This window comes from Rana temporaria, chromosome 3 (genome assembly GCF_905171775.1).
Source record: "Rana temporaria chromosome 3, aRanTem1.1, whole genome shotgun sequence".
Taxonomy (NCBI): domain Eukaryota; kingdom Metazoa; phylum Chordata; class Amphibia; order Anura; family Ranidae; genus Rana; species Rana temporaria.
Window position 1 is genome coordinate 235,720,244 of NC_053491.1, and position 16,797 is coordinate 235,737,040.

A 16,797-nucleotide genomic window follows, 5' to 3' on the forward strand; every position below is an offset into this window, starting at 1 on the left:
CCCCTAGCTTGTTCAGGGTATACAGTTTTGACAGCCTGTTTATATGGGAATTATTCTCTAACTCCTTCCATTCTTTCCCACTTTTGTTTCTAGGAAGCAATACTCAGCCCAGGGTCTCAACCGTATGGCCTCCCTAGCTACCAAAGTGCCAGGATGGTCTTCCAGTGGTTTAAAACGCAACTATGTGGGACTTCCTGTGCAGCCTCCATATCCTGAGTAGCAATCTGTAATATATGTAGCAAGGACCCAGGCCTCCTACAGTCTAACTAGAACCACAAGTTGCTGACATCCCTTCACATAGAGTGGGTCATAAGGTATAATGGGCCAAATTCTCAAAAGAGATACGCAGGCGGAACTGCTGTTCAGCCTGCGTATCTCTGTGCCTAACTTTGGAAACGATCCTCAAAAGGATTTTTCCAAAGTTAGGCAGAAGATCTGACATCTGTAAGACACTTACACTGTCAGATCTTAGGATGCAGTACCGCATCCGCCGCTGGGGGCATTTCTCATTGAAATGCCGCTTTGCGTATGCAAATGAGGACTTAAGCAGATCCACAAAGCTTTTAAGCATTGTGGTTTCTGCGTAAGTTCCGATTTGCTTGCGCAAAACTAGGGCTGGTTTTACAATGTGGAAAGTTAGTCCACCATGTAAAATCAGACCTTTTTTTCGATCGCCGCGTTTTTTTTTAAAATTTGAATTTTTTTTCCCGGCGCATATTTTTTTTCTCTCCCGACGCAACTTTATTGTCCCGTCGCGATCCACAAAGCCCGGCGTAAATTACGTTTGCGCGCTGCCCGTCGGGAAAAATGACGTCACACGCATGCGCAGTACGTCCGGTGCGGGAGCGCGCCTAATTTAAATGGGAATCGCCCATTTAAACTAGGAACGCCTTGCGACGGACGGAGTTAAGTTGCGCTGCCGCAATTTTCCGGGTAAGTGCTTTGAGAATCGGTACTTAATTTCGGAAAATTGCGGCAGTGTAACTTAACTCCCTAAAGTTAAGTTAAGCAAGATTTTTGAGAATTTGGCCCAATGGGTGCAGTGCAAAGTAAATTCATGGGCGCCAGACACCTATGTTGTGTCACCTGTCCAGGATTCACCAGGACAATTTGGGCTTTGAATCATGTGTCAGGGCCTCAGTCTGCAAAGCAATTCCATCTCTCCTTAACAGAACTCTGGGAGAGAGGATTAGGGCCAGGATACCCCAGGCGGCCGCAACACCAACCCGGCAGACTCCAAGACTTCTACAGAAGGACAGCCACGCAGGTAAAAGCATCCAGCAAGATGCCACATCTGCACTGATAGGAACGCTGTCTCCTATGGCAACAGTCTACAACAGTTTACAATACAAGTGTAACAGTAGCTTCAGGGAATTAACCACTTCCCGACGGCTGTACGAATATGTGCGGCCGCGGGGTGGTTCTAAATCTCTGACAGGACGCATATATCTGTCCTCCGCTCTTCCAGGCCACTAGAGGGTGCGCGAGCGCCGCCGGCGGCGCGCGCGTGCCCGCCGCATTCCTGAGATACCGGTGCGCGTGCCTGGCGGCCGCGATGTCCGCCAGGCACTCGCAATTGGTGGTTACAGGGACAAGGACATGGATCTCTGTGTGTAAACACAGAGATCCATGTCCTGTCAGGGGAGAGAGGAGACCGATCTGTGTCCCTTGTACATAGGGACACAGCATCGGTCACCTCCCCCAGTCACCCCCCTCCCCCCACAGTTAGAACACACCCAGGGAATACATTTAACCCCTTCCATGCCCCCCTAGTGTTAACCCCTTCACTGCCAGTCACATTTATACAGTAATCGGTGCATTTTTATAGCACTGATCGCAGTATAAATGTGAATGGCGCCAAAAATGTGTCAAACGTGTCCGATGTGTCCGCCATAACGTCGCAGTCCCAATAAAAATTGCAGATCGCCGCCATTACTAGTAAAAAAAATTAATAATAAAAATAATAAATTCTGTCCCCTTTTTTGTAAGCGCTATAACTATTGCGCAAACCAGTCGCTTATTGCGATTTTTTTTTTAACCAAAAATATGTAGAAGAATGCGTATCCGCCTAAACTGAGAAAAAAAAAGTTAAAAAAATAAATAAAAAAATGGGCTATTTATTATAGCAACAAGTAAAAAATATTGACTTTTTTTCAAAATTTTCGCTCTTTTTTTGTTTATAGCGCAAAAAATAAAAACCGCAGAGATGATCAAATACCACCAAAAGAAAGCTCTATTTGTGGGGAAAAAAGGACGCCAATTTTGTTTGGGAGCCACGTCGCACGACCGTGCAATTGTCAGTTAAAGCGACGCAGTGCCAGAAGCTGAAATTTTACCTGGTCAGGAAGGGGTATACGTGCCCAGTAAGGAAGTGGTTAAGGTGAGTTCAAAACAGAATCTTGTGCCACTTTTATCAATAATAAAGACATTTGGCATTACCTGTTAGCTGCATACTTCTCCAGGCAGTGTCTACTAAGGATGAGCTCCGGCGTGTTCGCATTGAACACGTGAGGAGCCCGCAAGGAAGACGGCACCCGCGCTGCGCTAATCACAGCCAGGCAGACATTTCCCGATGCTCGGCTGCAGAGATCGGGAAATGTCTGCCTGGCTGTGATTAGCGCAGCGCGGGTGCTGACTTCCTGGCGGGCTCCTCACGTGTTCAATGCGAACACGCCGGAGCTCATCCTTAGTGTCTACTCACCAGCTTCCTGGGCATAGGTACTGCGCCATAGGCCTTGCAGGACTCTTGCTGGGGCACCACTTCTGGGGAAGAGGAGCAAAGACGTCTTCCTTGGAAATTTTCTCCTGAGTGGGTGCGCCATCCAGGCTATACTCCCCTGAAGAACGTCTGCGTTGCCTTGGCCCGGCTCTATTGAGAGCGTGGGCATGCGGGGCTGAAGAAAATCAAAGCAATCCGCACAAGAGGGCACTCTTTTCCTGAAAACTTACCTATACGGTGGTCCCCACCCTAGTTGTTGAGGGTCTTTGTATTATGAGCAGTAACTGACTCTTGATCTGTGGAGAAATGGGACGGCCAGCTGAGGTAAGGATAGCTGAAAAAGAGCGACAGAAGGAGCAGGAGTAGACATAGGAGAAAGGATTCCACTTTCCTTCCTGATTTATCTACATACACCTACATACCTACACACATATATATATATATATATATATATATATATATATATATATATATATATATATATATATATATATATATATATATATAGGGTCAGTCTGGGGCGGGTTAGGAAGGGGTTAATTGAATAGGGTAGGAATTTCCCTTTCAGACCTGATTGTCAGCTGAGCTAAACATGTCAGAGATGAGTTGTGTGTCTGGAGAGAGACAGACAGCAGCATGCTGTGTGAGAGGATCCATTGTTGGATTGTGTACCTACTGGGGTGAGCAAAACCATATCAGAGACTGTAGCTCTGGCTATAGCCGTGTACTTTGTCTATATATCAATCTGTTGGCTAAAGAGACTGAACCTTTCCTATCTCTGTACCTGTGTTAGAAGTCAAGCCTGTAGTTTCTTCTGTTTGTTTTGCTGAAGCAGTGAATAAGAAAGGTAATGAAAGACAAAAGAGGGAGATAGAGGTAAAAAGGTACAGGTAACCCTGTATGGCACAAGGGGCCAAGAGAGATAAAGCATAGCTGGCCCCTCCATATTCCACAAGCGCTGCAGTTATCAATTTTAAAAGCAGATTTCATTCCTAAAGAGGAAACACTGCAGGGGCCCCAATAAGACCCACAGAAGGGGCTCCCAGACAATAGCGCTTTTAGCAGCCTGAACGCTGGGACTTCGCACTGGGAGAAGCTCAACCCAGCCGGCTACTGCACTGAGGCAGAGGGGGGACATCGTACTGCTTACTCGTCACTGGTGCGTGAGGTATGAGGAAAAAAAGAAGAATAGGGTGGCGGCTAACCATGCCTTAATTTATGCTATTCACTGGTCCTGAGGGAGTGGTCAAGAGGCAGAGCTCTATCACTAGTATGCTGCCATGGTTTGGCGTCAGGAAAGTTTCTTAACCCACCCACTAAAGTTACTACCACTACTAAAAGTGATAACTTCCTACTCAGGGCTGTGCTCATCCATCTCTCCCTTACATTGGCCACCTGCATAGTAGCAACCAGTGACTGTGCCATGGTCCCATTCAGCTGAAACAAGAGTCTTGAGGAGAAGTCAGCGTTTCCCATTTTTGTGTCAGTGGTTTGTCAGGATCATTGAATAAAGTTTACAATAAATTTACACCATGGGACATTTTTTTTTTAATAAAGGACCTTGTCACAGCATGAGCGTTTATTCACAATGGCTGGGGGCTGGAGTTCAGCTATATTTTAAGATTCTGGTAAGCAGTGGCGGCCTGTCCATAGGGGGCGCCAGGGCGCTGCCCCCCCCTCCTGTAGTCATAAAAATGGGCCCTTTAAGGCTTTTAAAAATGTGTTCTGCAGCAGCGCTGCGCAGGGGCCAAAATGGCCCCTGGTGCACTTCCGCCCTTAGTAGTTATAAGGAAACTTCATTCACCCAATCGGAATCCTCTGATGAAGTCACGTGACCAGAGATGTATCTTGGCCTAGGCCGACACTTTGCGGGGGGGTGGCCGCGTTTCGCGTCTTCCCGAATACAGAGGCAGCCACCCGCAGAGATTGCTTGCCACGGAGCTGCCGCCTGCTGCTTCCCGCTGCTTCCCGTGGCTGGCTGCCATTCTGTATGTGTTACTGTCACCGCTGCATACTGTGGGAGTGTGGGGAGCTCCGCCTCCCAGCCTCCGCGCGGCATCATAGCATCTGTTCGGGACGGGTGGAGGAGGAGGAGCGAGACTGAGAGAGCTTCATCTAATAGCAGGTACAAAATTCGATGAGAGCTCAGAGCTGTCTGATGTCTTTTTTTTATTTTACATGTGAATACATACAGCATGATGTCTAACCCACAACCCCCCCCCCCCCCCCCTCCCCGCTTATTAACTTTTTTTTACATGTGAATACATACAGGCTAGTGCACTGTGTGGGGGCTGAAATATGGCAGCTCTGTTTTGCTGGGACTTGTAGTGCACTGTGTGGGAGCTGAAATATGGCAGCTCCATTTTGCTGGGAATTGTAGTGCACTGTGGGGGCTGAGATATGCCTCCTATGCCGGGACTTGTAGTGCCTTAGACTGTGGGGGGACTGACGAATCCTCATTCTGCCACTGAGGACACTACAAGTCCCAGCAGAGTGGGCTGCTATTCTTCCATCAACTGTAGTCTAGGGCACTACAAGTTCCAACATAGAAGGCTGCCATTTCTCAGCCCCCAAGAGTGCACTACAAGTCCCAGCATAGGAGGCTGCCATATGTCAGCCCCCCCCAGAATGCACTACAAGTCCCAGCATAGGAGGCTGCCATATGTCAGCCCCCCCAGAATGCACTACAAGTCCCAGCATAGGCGGCTGCCATATCTCAGCCCCCCCAGAGTGCACTACAAGTCCCAGCATAGGAGGCTGCCATATCTCAGCCCCCAGAGTTTACTACAAGTCCCAGCATAGGAGGCTGCCATATTTTAGCCCCCCAGAGTGCACTACAAGTCCCAGCAGAGCAAGCTGCTCTTACAGAACAGGAGAAAGAGCTGGGGGGGGGGTTGTACTGGGAGGGGAGAGAAGGAGGCACAGGTTTAAAATGAGGGGGGATTTTTTTTCTGAATGTGACGATTTATGCTGGAAGGGGGAGATGGGGAGGATTTGTGCCGAGAGATGTAATTTGTGCTGGGAAGGATGATATTCACTGGAAGGGGTTATATGAGGGTGAGGATTTGTGCTGAAAGGGGGGTATTTTTGCTGCTAGGGGGAGATGGAGGGGGTGGGGGTCTGGAAGGGGTGTGGTTTACAGATGATAGGGCGGGTCTTAAATTGGAAGGGGTGTGGCTTTGACAAGAAGTGTGGGTCGTATTTAAATTAGGGGGTGCATGAATTTAGTCAGGCCTAGGGCAGCACACAACTTAAATACACCTCTGCTTGTAGTGCACTGTGTGGAGGCTGAAATATGGCAGCTCCGTTTTGCTGGGACTTGTAGTGCACTGTGGGGGCTGAAATATGGCAGCTCCGTTTTTGCTGGGACTTGTAGTGCACTGTGGGGGCTGAGATATGGCAGCCTCCTATGCTGGGACTTGTAGTGCCTTAGACTGTGGGGGGACTGAGGAATCCTCATTCTGCCACTGAGGGCACTACAAGTCCCAGCAGAGTGGGCTGCCATTCTTCCATCCCCTGTAGTCTAGGGCACTACAAGTCCCAGCATAGGAGGCTGCCATTTCTCAGCCCCCAAGAGTGCACTACAAGTCCCAGCATAGGAGGCTGCTATATCTCAGCCCCCCCAGAATGCACGACAAGTCCCAGCATAGGAGGCTGCCATTTCTCAACCCCCTCAGAGTGCACTACAAGTCCCAGCATAGGCGGCTGCCATATCTCAGCCCCCCCAGAGTGCACTAAAAGTCCCAGCATAGGAGGCTGCCATATTTCAGCCCCCCAGAGGGCACTACAAGTCCCAGCAGAGCAGGCTGCTCTTACAGAACAGGTGAAGGAGCTGGGGGGGGGGTTGTACTGGGAGGGGAGAGAAGGAGGCACAGGTTTGAGATGAGGGGGGATTTTTTTTCTGAACGTGAGGATTTATGCTGGAAGGGGGAGATGGGGAGGATTTGTGCCGAGAGATGTAATTTGTGCTGGGAAGAATGATATTCACTGGAAGGGGTTATATGAGGGTGAAGATTTGTGCTGAAAGGGGGGTATTTTTGCTGCTAGGGGGAGATGGAGGGGGCGGGGGTCTGGAAGGGGTGTGGTTTGCAGATGATAGGGCGGGTCCTAAATTGGAAGGAGTGTGGCTTTGACAGGAAGTGTGGGTCGTATTTAAATTAGGGGGTGCATGAATTTAGTCAGGCCTAGGGCAGCACAAAACCTAAATTCACCTCTGCACGTGACCAGCCTGTCCGTCCGGAGTTTTCATTGTATATCCGCGTTTGGAAGCTTTTATGCTTGTAAGCATTTATTGTATTCATTAAATTTGCCTGTTTAAAATTTACTTCACTATGGGAGCATTCTGTTTGTTCTTCTCCGCTGGTTAACCACTACATCCTATTGTGAGCCTCCATTTTGCTGGAGTGCAGCATCGTTACCAGGTGGATTGAGAAGAATAGTCTTAAGACATCCTCTGCCCAGCAAGCTTGTCTACAGCTACTACATGCCCAAGATCTATATGTTGGGCATGTAGTAGCATAAGAAGATCTGCATTTGGAAAAACTTTTGAAGCACTTATTTGGCAGCACAGCGATTGGACTTTATTCAGTACTTATGGCACATTGTGTTTGATTTATTTCATTGTTTGTTTTCAGCACTCATTGCTAGCTTTACTACCATCATCATCCATTGGCCTTTATATTAGCCATTGTCGTTTTGCACTACCGGTATTAGTTGCACTTTATTGGTACACTTACTGCGTTTTCAGCAGCGTATATATTATATACAATACTTTATATGTTAGTGTGTTGGGGTTTGCGCTCATCACTAGTGTTGAGCAGAATATGCCATATTCGATTTCGCGATATATCTCGAATATATATTCGAATATTCGAGATATATTCGCTAAATTCGAATATTCGTGATATTTTATCGAAATTAATTGATTGCGATTTTTCGCTATTGCGAATGCGAAAATAATTGCAATTTTTTTATAACTGCGGTAGGAGCGCTCTGATTGGCTCAGAATATTCGTGATATTTTATCGAAATATCGCAACATGCGAATGCGATATTTATTGCGCAATTTCGAGATATGCTGGAGGAGCGCTCTGATTGGCTCAGAATATTCGTGATATTTTATCGAAATATCACAACATGCGAATGCGATATTTATTGCGCAATTTCGAGATATGCTGGAGGAGCGCTCTGATTCGCTCAGAATATTCCTGATATTTTATCGAAATATCGCAACATGCGAATGCGATATTTATTGCGCAATTTCGAGAAATGCTGGAGGAGCGCTCTGATTGGCTCACTCTGAAATCGAATATTCGAGATATTTTAACGCAATTTCACAAAATGCGAATGCGAAATTGATTGCAGATATTTCGAAAACTGCTGTAGCAGCACTCTGAAATCGAATATTTATGATATTTTAACCAAAAAACATATTGCGATTGCGATTTTTCGATCGCGCATGCGCAATTGCGCGAACAACACGCGACCATTTCCTGGAGCCTTGCCAGTTTCCAACTTATGATCGCAGCGCAATCACACAGCAACATGGTTGGAAGCAATTTCACTAAGTCTGAGGAAAAGTTGCTGATTTGTGTAAGTATTTTGACCACTGTTATTTCATCATCTTCAACTGCATTTTAGTCTAGTTTAAAAGTTAGTATATATGATCAGATATTAGTATTTCACAAAAAATGTGTCTCCTGCTTTTACAAAACTACAAGTCCCAGCATGCCTGGACAGCTGCAGACACCCTGGTTGGCAAATGTGTATTTAGGCACTTTTCCTTGTTATTTAGCATAATGAATTTAACATTTTTTTGGACATAGGACGTATGCGAACGTCCTGACTTCAGTGTCCTCAAGGCCCAAGGACGTTCGAATACATATTGCCCTTTAGATGTTGCAGAACTACAACTTCCAGCATGCCTGGGAATGCTGGCACTTCTAGTATTGTAAGTTCTGCAGGCCCCCATTTTTCAGGCCTTTATGCACGGGTCTCTAAACTGTGGCACCCTAGATGCAGCAAAAGTAAAATTCTTAGCATGCACTGACAGACCGTGGCTGATGGGAGTAGTAGTTTTGCAACAGCTGGAGGTGGACTGGTCTTGAAACCCAGAGTTAGGTAACAAACCCGTAGTGTTTTGCAACCATTCTGCCTCCAGCTGGTTTTTTTCTGTTGAAAAGCCTGTGGCGTGCAAAACACAACCCAAAAACTCCACCCGGTGCAAGGAAAAATTTGCACACACCTAAAGAGTGACATCACAAAAAACTGCGACGGTTGCATACGTCAGTGGTCCTCCGAAAAGGTCCCGTCTCTGACCCCCCGGGGCGTTAGGCTCCTGACAGGGAAAAGAGTTAGCAACGCATATCTCCCCTATACGTGTATCCTGTGTTGTTAATAATATATTCATAATTATGCAAATGATAATGGCTGCTATATTTATGTAAAAAAGGTGGCGACCGAAATGGCAGGATATAAAATCTGTCATGTTACCCCTGTCATTGATTAATAAGGCGAGAATGCTTCCAATTGTTGAATAGCATACATTTACGTCATATATCCATAAGGCTGTCAACAAAAGTATTACAATATACTTTGTTCTTCATCTTGCAGAAGTTCCTGGAAACAGGATACGATGAGCTGCGGAGGCAGCAATAAAAACAGGGAGTTAAGCTCCCTGATTGAGGAACTACGCGCCCAAAACGGCGAAGAACACACTCGCATGGCGATCCTCAAAAAGTGGTCCGACCTGAAGAGGCGCCAGATGAACCGGGTCAGGCGTATCCGGAATAAATATCATCCTGGTAAGTTATTGGTCACAGTTATGTTTTTTTCCCCTAAAGTGTATTTTGTGCGTGTACTCGAGAGAGGAGCCGGACTGCAGGAGTTGGGAGTAGGCAGGCCTCCCCCAGAGGTAATCTGCCACCTTTCTCCATGCCCCGGGTGGCAATGGCGGGTGTGAGGGGGTCCTCCCACACAGACCGTCCTACCTGCTCCGCTTCGAAGCCCAACGGGGCAGAGGGACTCCCTATAAGGGAGTGAGAGGATTTGCCCGCTCAACCAGCCCCGTTAGTCCTTCGCCTCTCTTTTTAGAGACCGCATGGTCAGAGTGCGTGCATGTTAACCCAATTGCGAGTGCGTGTGTAAGTGTGGTGGTTTTTGTGGGAGGGAGGTGGGCATACTAAGCGCAGGCTTACCTCGCATAGCACACCCACCGGGGGCCGAGCTGAGACCACCAAACTCAATTCACATGTAGCCGAGAGCGGGATCCGAACCCCTAGCTGCAGAGGTGAATGGCTTGTCAGCGCAGTGGCAATCGCGTTGAGCCAGCCCGGGTCCCTTGGGGACAGTTATGTAAGGTCATATGTAATTAATGTAAGGTCAGATGTTGTTAACCAAGACGCCATGTTGTTGTAACATATATCACCACCAGCCAAGGTATTCATAGTACTGTTGGTAAAAAACATGGGACAGCAGACAGGAACACAGAAGTTATGTGGGAACATACTTTTCCCATTGCTTTGCATGGGACTTTAAACAAAAAGCCCGACCCTCACCAATGGGGTTAGTTAAGGGATAAATTAACGATCCTATACTTTAAGTGGACGTATAGATAACATGTGACCAAGTGTTATCGAAATATCTACAGCTGTTATGAAGTAACATGTATTTCCCATAGAGTTGAATGGGACTTTAAAGAAAAACCCTGACCAAGGCAAATGGGGGTGGGTAAGGGTTAAACCACCAATCCTATATTTGTGGCTGACATATAAGTAACCTGTGTGCCAAGTTTCATGTAAATATCTTTAGCCGTTTGGACGTGATGGTGGAACATACATACATACATGCACACACACGTTGAGTTTTATATATATAGATTCCCACTAAATTCCTGTGTTAGGCGTGGGGTTGTTATAGTAATCCCGTGTACTCCATCAAGTCCTTTTTTTAACATGAGATCGTCTGAACAAAACAAAGGAGACAAAAACAGCTCATTTTACCATGGTGGCAGCCCAGCTCACGCTCAGTCCCCTGTAGTGCCCACAAGACCCTTTAATATAACATTGTCCCATTGGTTAACTGTCTATATAAATGAATTTGTATTCATATACAATACAGCAGAGTACACAGAATTTGCATACGTCATTAGAAAACATTTTTATAATATATGAACATTGTGTTATTATAGGAGCTCCGCTACCAACTGTGCGCCCCAAGCGCACAAGGCGACAGGCCGCAGAGGAGGAGCAGGAGGAGGATGTGGAAGAGGAGGAGAGGGATGAGGAGGAGCAGCCAGGGCCATCCACATCACCACCCCCAGCTCCTGTGGAGGAGCAAGAGGAGGAGCTGCACCCCCCCCCCGAAACTTCTGGTGGAGTAGTGGGTGACGAGGAAGAGGAGCAGGATGAGACGGTTAATTTTACCATCAATCAGGAGGGTAAATATGTGCACAGAGATTAATAAAATTTCAACAATAAAATGTAGCTCTAAAAATGGACAGCATTTAAAGCAGGGCTGTGGAGTCGGTAGATACATTTTTCGACTCCGACTCCTCAGTTTTATGTACTTCAGACTCCGACTCCCCGACTCCCCGACTCCGACTCCTCTGTATTAATATGCGAATGTATTTTATAGATTCCTTGAGGGAAAGAAACGCAACCTACCACAGGACTACTGGCTGGGAAGCCAACAGTCTACTGTATTGCACAGTTTAAGCAAAAGACAAACACAATGAAAACAATCAAGTGACTGGATAGTAGCAGCAGGCTTAAACATCAGGAACAGTTCAAAAATACAGACCACATTATTTGGCTGTTTTAGAACAAAAACAAAGCTTATCTATAATGAACCAAAAAAAAAATATGAAAAACCTAGAAATGGTTTATATTAATCTTGAAATGTAGTTCTAGGCTTAGCAAATGCAAATAAATGCAATGTAGAGTTCTAAGGAAGAGAATTGCCTCTGCCAGATCCTCTTTCATAGAGTCTCTTAAGTCCGACTTTATTATTTTTATGGCTGAAAATAATCTTTCGTAACGGTCTTTGAAATCCAAATGTTTTTTTCTTATATCCTAACAGTTATAAAAAAGCTCAAGGGGAAACAAGCTGCCATGAAAAACATGACGCAGAGAGTACTGGCAAATGAGCAGCAGATACTTTTTTTGACGCGCCAAAATCAGCAGCTGGTGCAACAACTGGCGAAAAACATGGATGAGGTGACAGAGCTTCAGAAGTTAATGTCTTAATTTTTTTTTTTTTTTTTTTTAATAAAAAATGTTATATTTTGCAAAGGTTTCATTTCTTATTGAAATTGTTAGTTTTTTAAACACATCTAACTTCACATCTAACACATCAACATCAACATCAACATCAACACATCTAGCTTAATAATAACCGAAAACATTTTATACTATTACTAGCTGAATACCCGGCGTTGCCCAGTCTTCCTATCTTAACCTTTTGGGGAGGAAAATCATAGTAATATAAATATACCCATCTTTTATATAAGGGTGTTGGTAAGGGTTAATTTAACTGTTATATATTTTTATTTGTCATATAAGTAATATGTATAGCGGGTATTATTGAAATATCTCTAGGCGTACAGAAGTTATGTGGGAACATACATTTTCCATTGATTTGCATGGGACTTTAAAGAAAAACCCCGACCCTCACAAATGGGGGTAGTTAAGGGATAAATTAACTATCAGTGGTATCAGTGAACAGCAGTGGTAATAGGAGTATATAGAGTGGGAATTAACTTTTTACATAGGTGTCTTGACTGAGCAGCAGCAGCAGTAGTAGTAGATACAGAGTCATATCACTTGGGCAGGAGGTGCCATGATGAACAGCAGTGGTAATAGGAGTATATAGAGTGGGAAATTACTTTTGACATAGTTGTCTTGACTGAGCAGCAGCAGCAGCAGCAGCAGCAGTAGTAGTATTAGCAGTAGTAGTTGATACAGAGTCATATCACATGGGCAGGAGGTGCCATGATGAACAGCAGTAGGAATAGGAGTATATAGAGTGTGAAATAACTGCTGACATAGGTGTATTGACTGGGCGGCAGCAGCAGCAGAAGCAGCAGTAGTAGTATTAACAGTAGTAGTTGATGCAGAGTCATATCACATGGGCAGGAGGTGCCATGATGAACAGCAGTAGGAATAAGAGTATATAGAGTGTGAAATAACTGCTGACATAGGTGTATTGACTGGGCGGCAGCAGCAGCAGAAGCAGCAGTAGTAGTATTAACAGTAGTAGTTGACACAGAGTCATATCACTTGGGCAGGAGTTGCCATGATGTACAGCAGTCTTAATAAGAGTATATAGAGTGTGAAATAACTGCTGACATAGGTGTATTGACTGGGCGGCAGCAGCAGCAGAAGCAGCAGTAGTAGTATTAACAGTAGTAGTTGATACAGAGTCATATCACATGGGCAGGAGGTGCCATGATGAACAGCAGTAGGAATAGGAGTATATAGAGTGTGAAATAACTGCTGACATAGGTGTATTGACTGGGCGGCAGCAGCAGCAGAAGCAGCAGTAGTAGTATTAACAGTAGTAGTTGATACAGAGTCATATCACATGGGCAGGGGGTGCCATGATGAACAGCAGTGTTAATAAGAGTATATAGGGTGTGAAATAACTGCTGACATAGGTGTCTTGACTGATCCAGAGGAGTCATGGGAGAAAATCATGTGGTCAGATGAGACCATAATATAACTTTTTGATCATAATTTCACTAACCGTGTTCGGAGGAAGAATAATGATGACTACAATGCCAAGAACGCCATCCCTAATGTGAAGCATGGTGGTGGTAGCATCATGCTTTGGTGGTGTTTTTCTGCACATGGGACAGGGTGACAACACTGTAGTAAGGAGAGGATGACCGTGGCCATGTATTGCGAGATTTTGGGCAACAACCGCCTTCCCTGAGTTAGAGCTTTGAAGATGGGTCGAGGCTGGGTCTTCCAACATGACAATGACCCAAAGCACACAGCCAGGATAACCAAGGATTGGCTCTGTAAGGAGCATATCAAGGTTCTGGCGTGGCCTAGCCAGTCTCCAGACCTAAACCCAATAGAGAATCTTTGGAGGGAGCTCAAACTCCGTGTTTCTCAGCGAGAGCCCAGAAACCTGACTGATGTAGAGAAGATCTGTGTGGAGGAGTGGGCCAAAATCCCTCCTCCAGTGTGTGCAAAGCTGGTGTAAAACTACAAGAAAGGTTTGACCGCTGTAATTGCAAAGAAAGCCTACTGTACCAAATATTAACATTGATTTTCTCAGGTGTTAAAATAGTTATATTCAGCATTGTAAATACATCAGGTCCGGGGCTCCATCAGGGAATGCATGACAAGGGACCCTTCAGCGCCCTGAACCGACGACGGGTGCCAGAAAGTCACCGCCGATCCAGGACTCATTCATCTTTATGAATGTGAGTCTGTCCACGGAGTCTGTGGACAGACGGGTCCTCTTGTCCGTGACCACCCCACCTGCCGCGCTGAATGTCCGCTCAGATAGTACGCTGGAGGGGGGGAAAGACAATAACTCCAGCGCATACTGAGCGAGCTCGCGGCAGGTGTCCAATCTGGCAACCCAGTACTCCATGGGGTCGTCGGTGCTCATACTGTCAGAATCACCGACGGACGCCATGTAGTCTGCCACCATGTGGGCCAGCCGCTGGTGGTGACTGCTGCTGCTGCTGGTGCTGGTACTGGGTCGCTCGGTTTGGAAGAACATCCTCATCTCTTCCATTAGGTCCCCTGCTCGGCTGCTGCTGGGTGCAGCCACCTGCTGGGTGAGATGAGGGGGGACAACTGGAGGCCGGGGAGTTGCCTGCTCCAACCGTCTGACAATGCCTGCCTGCAGTTCCTCCATCCGGTGCTGCCTCCGGCTGGCTGGGATGAACTGCTCCAGTTTCCCCTTGCACCTGGGATCCAAAAGGGTGGCCATCCAGAAATCATCCCTCGCCTTGATGGTCTTAACCCGGGGGTCCCTCCTGAGGCATCTCAGCATGTGGGCAGCCATGGGGAAGAGCACAGCCCGCTGTGACTCCTCAATGCTGGCCAGGTGAATGAGGTGCGACTCTTCATCCCTGAGGCGCTGCTGGTCAAACTCAGAGATGCCCAACCCCCGGACTATCGGTGCCCCCAACACCGGCTCTCCCTCCTGACCAGGCCCTGACTCCGGGACGACACCAGCAACCACCTCCTCATCATCATCATCATCCTCCTCCTCCTCCTCGTCCTGGCCCTGGTCTCGGTCGAGCATTGCTGACTCCTCCTGCTCCACCAAGGCACTCTCCCCAGCTTCGAGCAGGCGATCTAGTGTCCTCTCCATCATGAACACTATTGGCAGCACGCCATTGAGGCCGACGTGCTCACTGCTGACCATCTTGGTCGCCTGCTCGAAGGAGGACAACACTTGGCAGACCTGCTTTATCTGCCCCCACTCCGCACAGGCGATGAAAGGGAGTTGTGGTGAAGCCCTCTCAGTGCCTAGTTCCATCAGGTACTCCCTCACCGCCCTTTGCTGCTCCCACAACCTCTGCAGCATGTGGAGGGTGGAGTTCCACCGCGTCACACTGTCCACAATCAGCCTGTGAAGGGGCAGACTGTACTTCCGCTGCAACTTGGACAGGGACGCGGTAGCGGTTGGGGAGCGCCTGAAGTGGCTGGCAATCCTACGCGCCTTTGCCACAATGTCACTCAACCCTGGATAAGTGCGCAGGAACTTCTGCACCACCAGGTTGAGGACATGTGCCAGACAGGGCACATGGGTCAGACTGCCAGCACTGAGGGCGGCGAGTAGGTTGCTGCCGTTATCGCAGACAACCATACCTGCCTGGAGCCTTCGGGGTGTCAGCCACTTCTGGACCTGAGCCTGAAGTGCTTTCAGCACTTCTTCTCCAGTGTGTCTCCGGTCCCCTAAACTAACAAGCTGGAGCACGGCCTGACAGCGCACGTGCCCCACACTTGAGTAGCTACGGGGGCGCTTGCTGGGAGGCTCAGCAGCTGCGGAGACAGTGGCTTGAGGGAGACCAGCAGTTCTCCCCTGGACACCCCGGGGCGGCACCACAGGATCGGTTGCCGCCGATCCCTCACCGACGCCTCGGAGGGAAACCCAATGGGCCGTGAAGCTGATGTAGCGCCCCTGCCCATGCCTGCTGGTCCAGCCATCCATTGTCAGATGAACCCTGTCGCTGACAGCGTGATCCAGCGACAGGGTTACATTCTGCACAATGTGCTGGTGTAGGGCAGGGACACCAGTCCTGGCAAAGAAATGGCGGCTGGGGACACGCCATTGGGGTTGGGCCTGCTCCAACATCTGCCTGAAGGGGTTGCTGTCAACTATGTTGAAGGGCAGCAGATGTTGGGCAATAACCCTTGCCAGGAGCCCATTGAGGGAACGCACACGTCGGTCTCCAGGGGGGAAGGGAGTGGTGCGGTCAAAGGCGTCTGAAATCGACGCCTGGCGCCGGACGGCAGTGCGGGACACAGACGCGGAGGGTGCTGTGGAAGTAGAGGTCTGGCTGCCGGTACCAGTACCTCTACTCGAGGGAGCGGGGGGGCATGACCTGCTGGAAAGAGATGAAGATGTGGCAGGGGCTGCTGTACCCTGCTCACTTGTGGTGGTGGCGCTGCTACCACCACCACGCTTCATCTCGTCAAACACCGCCCAGTGGTTTATCCTCAGGTGCTGGTTCAGGGCTGTGGTACCCACCCGAGCCAAACACTTCCCTCTCTTCACCCTCACTTTACAAATCCGGCAGATGGCCACGGTAGGGTTGTCTGCCACCAGGGTAAAGTAATTCCAGACAGGTGACTTCAGCACCGCCCTCCTGTCAGATGGGGTGACGCTTACTTGCACCTGCTGGGACTCGGTGCGCACAGGTGGAGCTGCCTGCTGCTGCTGCTGCTGCTGCTGCTGCTCCTCCTCCTGACACCTCCTGCTGCCATCACCAGTGGAGACCCTGACGATGGTCTCCCTGGTGGTGACCTGGCGCACCGTTTCACCAGGGTGCCTACCTTCCCCGTCGTCACTGACGTAGTGAGCCGACGCGTCAGATGGCAACCATGATGG

At 48.0% G+C, this 16,797-nt stretch overlaps 1 long non-coding RNA gene across 1 annotated transcript in view; it reads left to right on the forward strand.

Annotated features, from left to right (window-relative positions):
* Positions 1-3,297: 3,297 nt before the first annotated feature.
* The window catches only part of LOC120932236, a 38,393-nt gene continuing 24,893 nt past the window's right edge, over positions 3,298-16,797 (forward strand). Inside the window, exon 1 of the long non-coding RNA XR_005747948.1 lies at positions 3,298-3,399. This is a non-coding gene — a long non-coding RNA (uncharacterized LOC120932236). The remainder of the gene's footprint in view (positions 3,400-16,797) is intronic.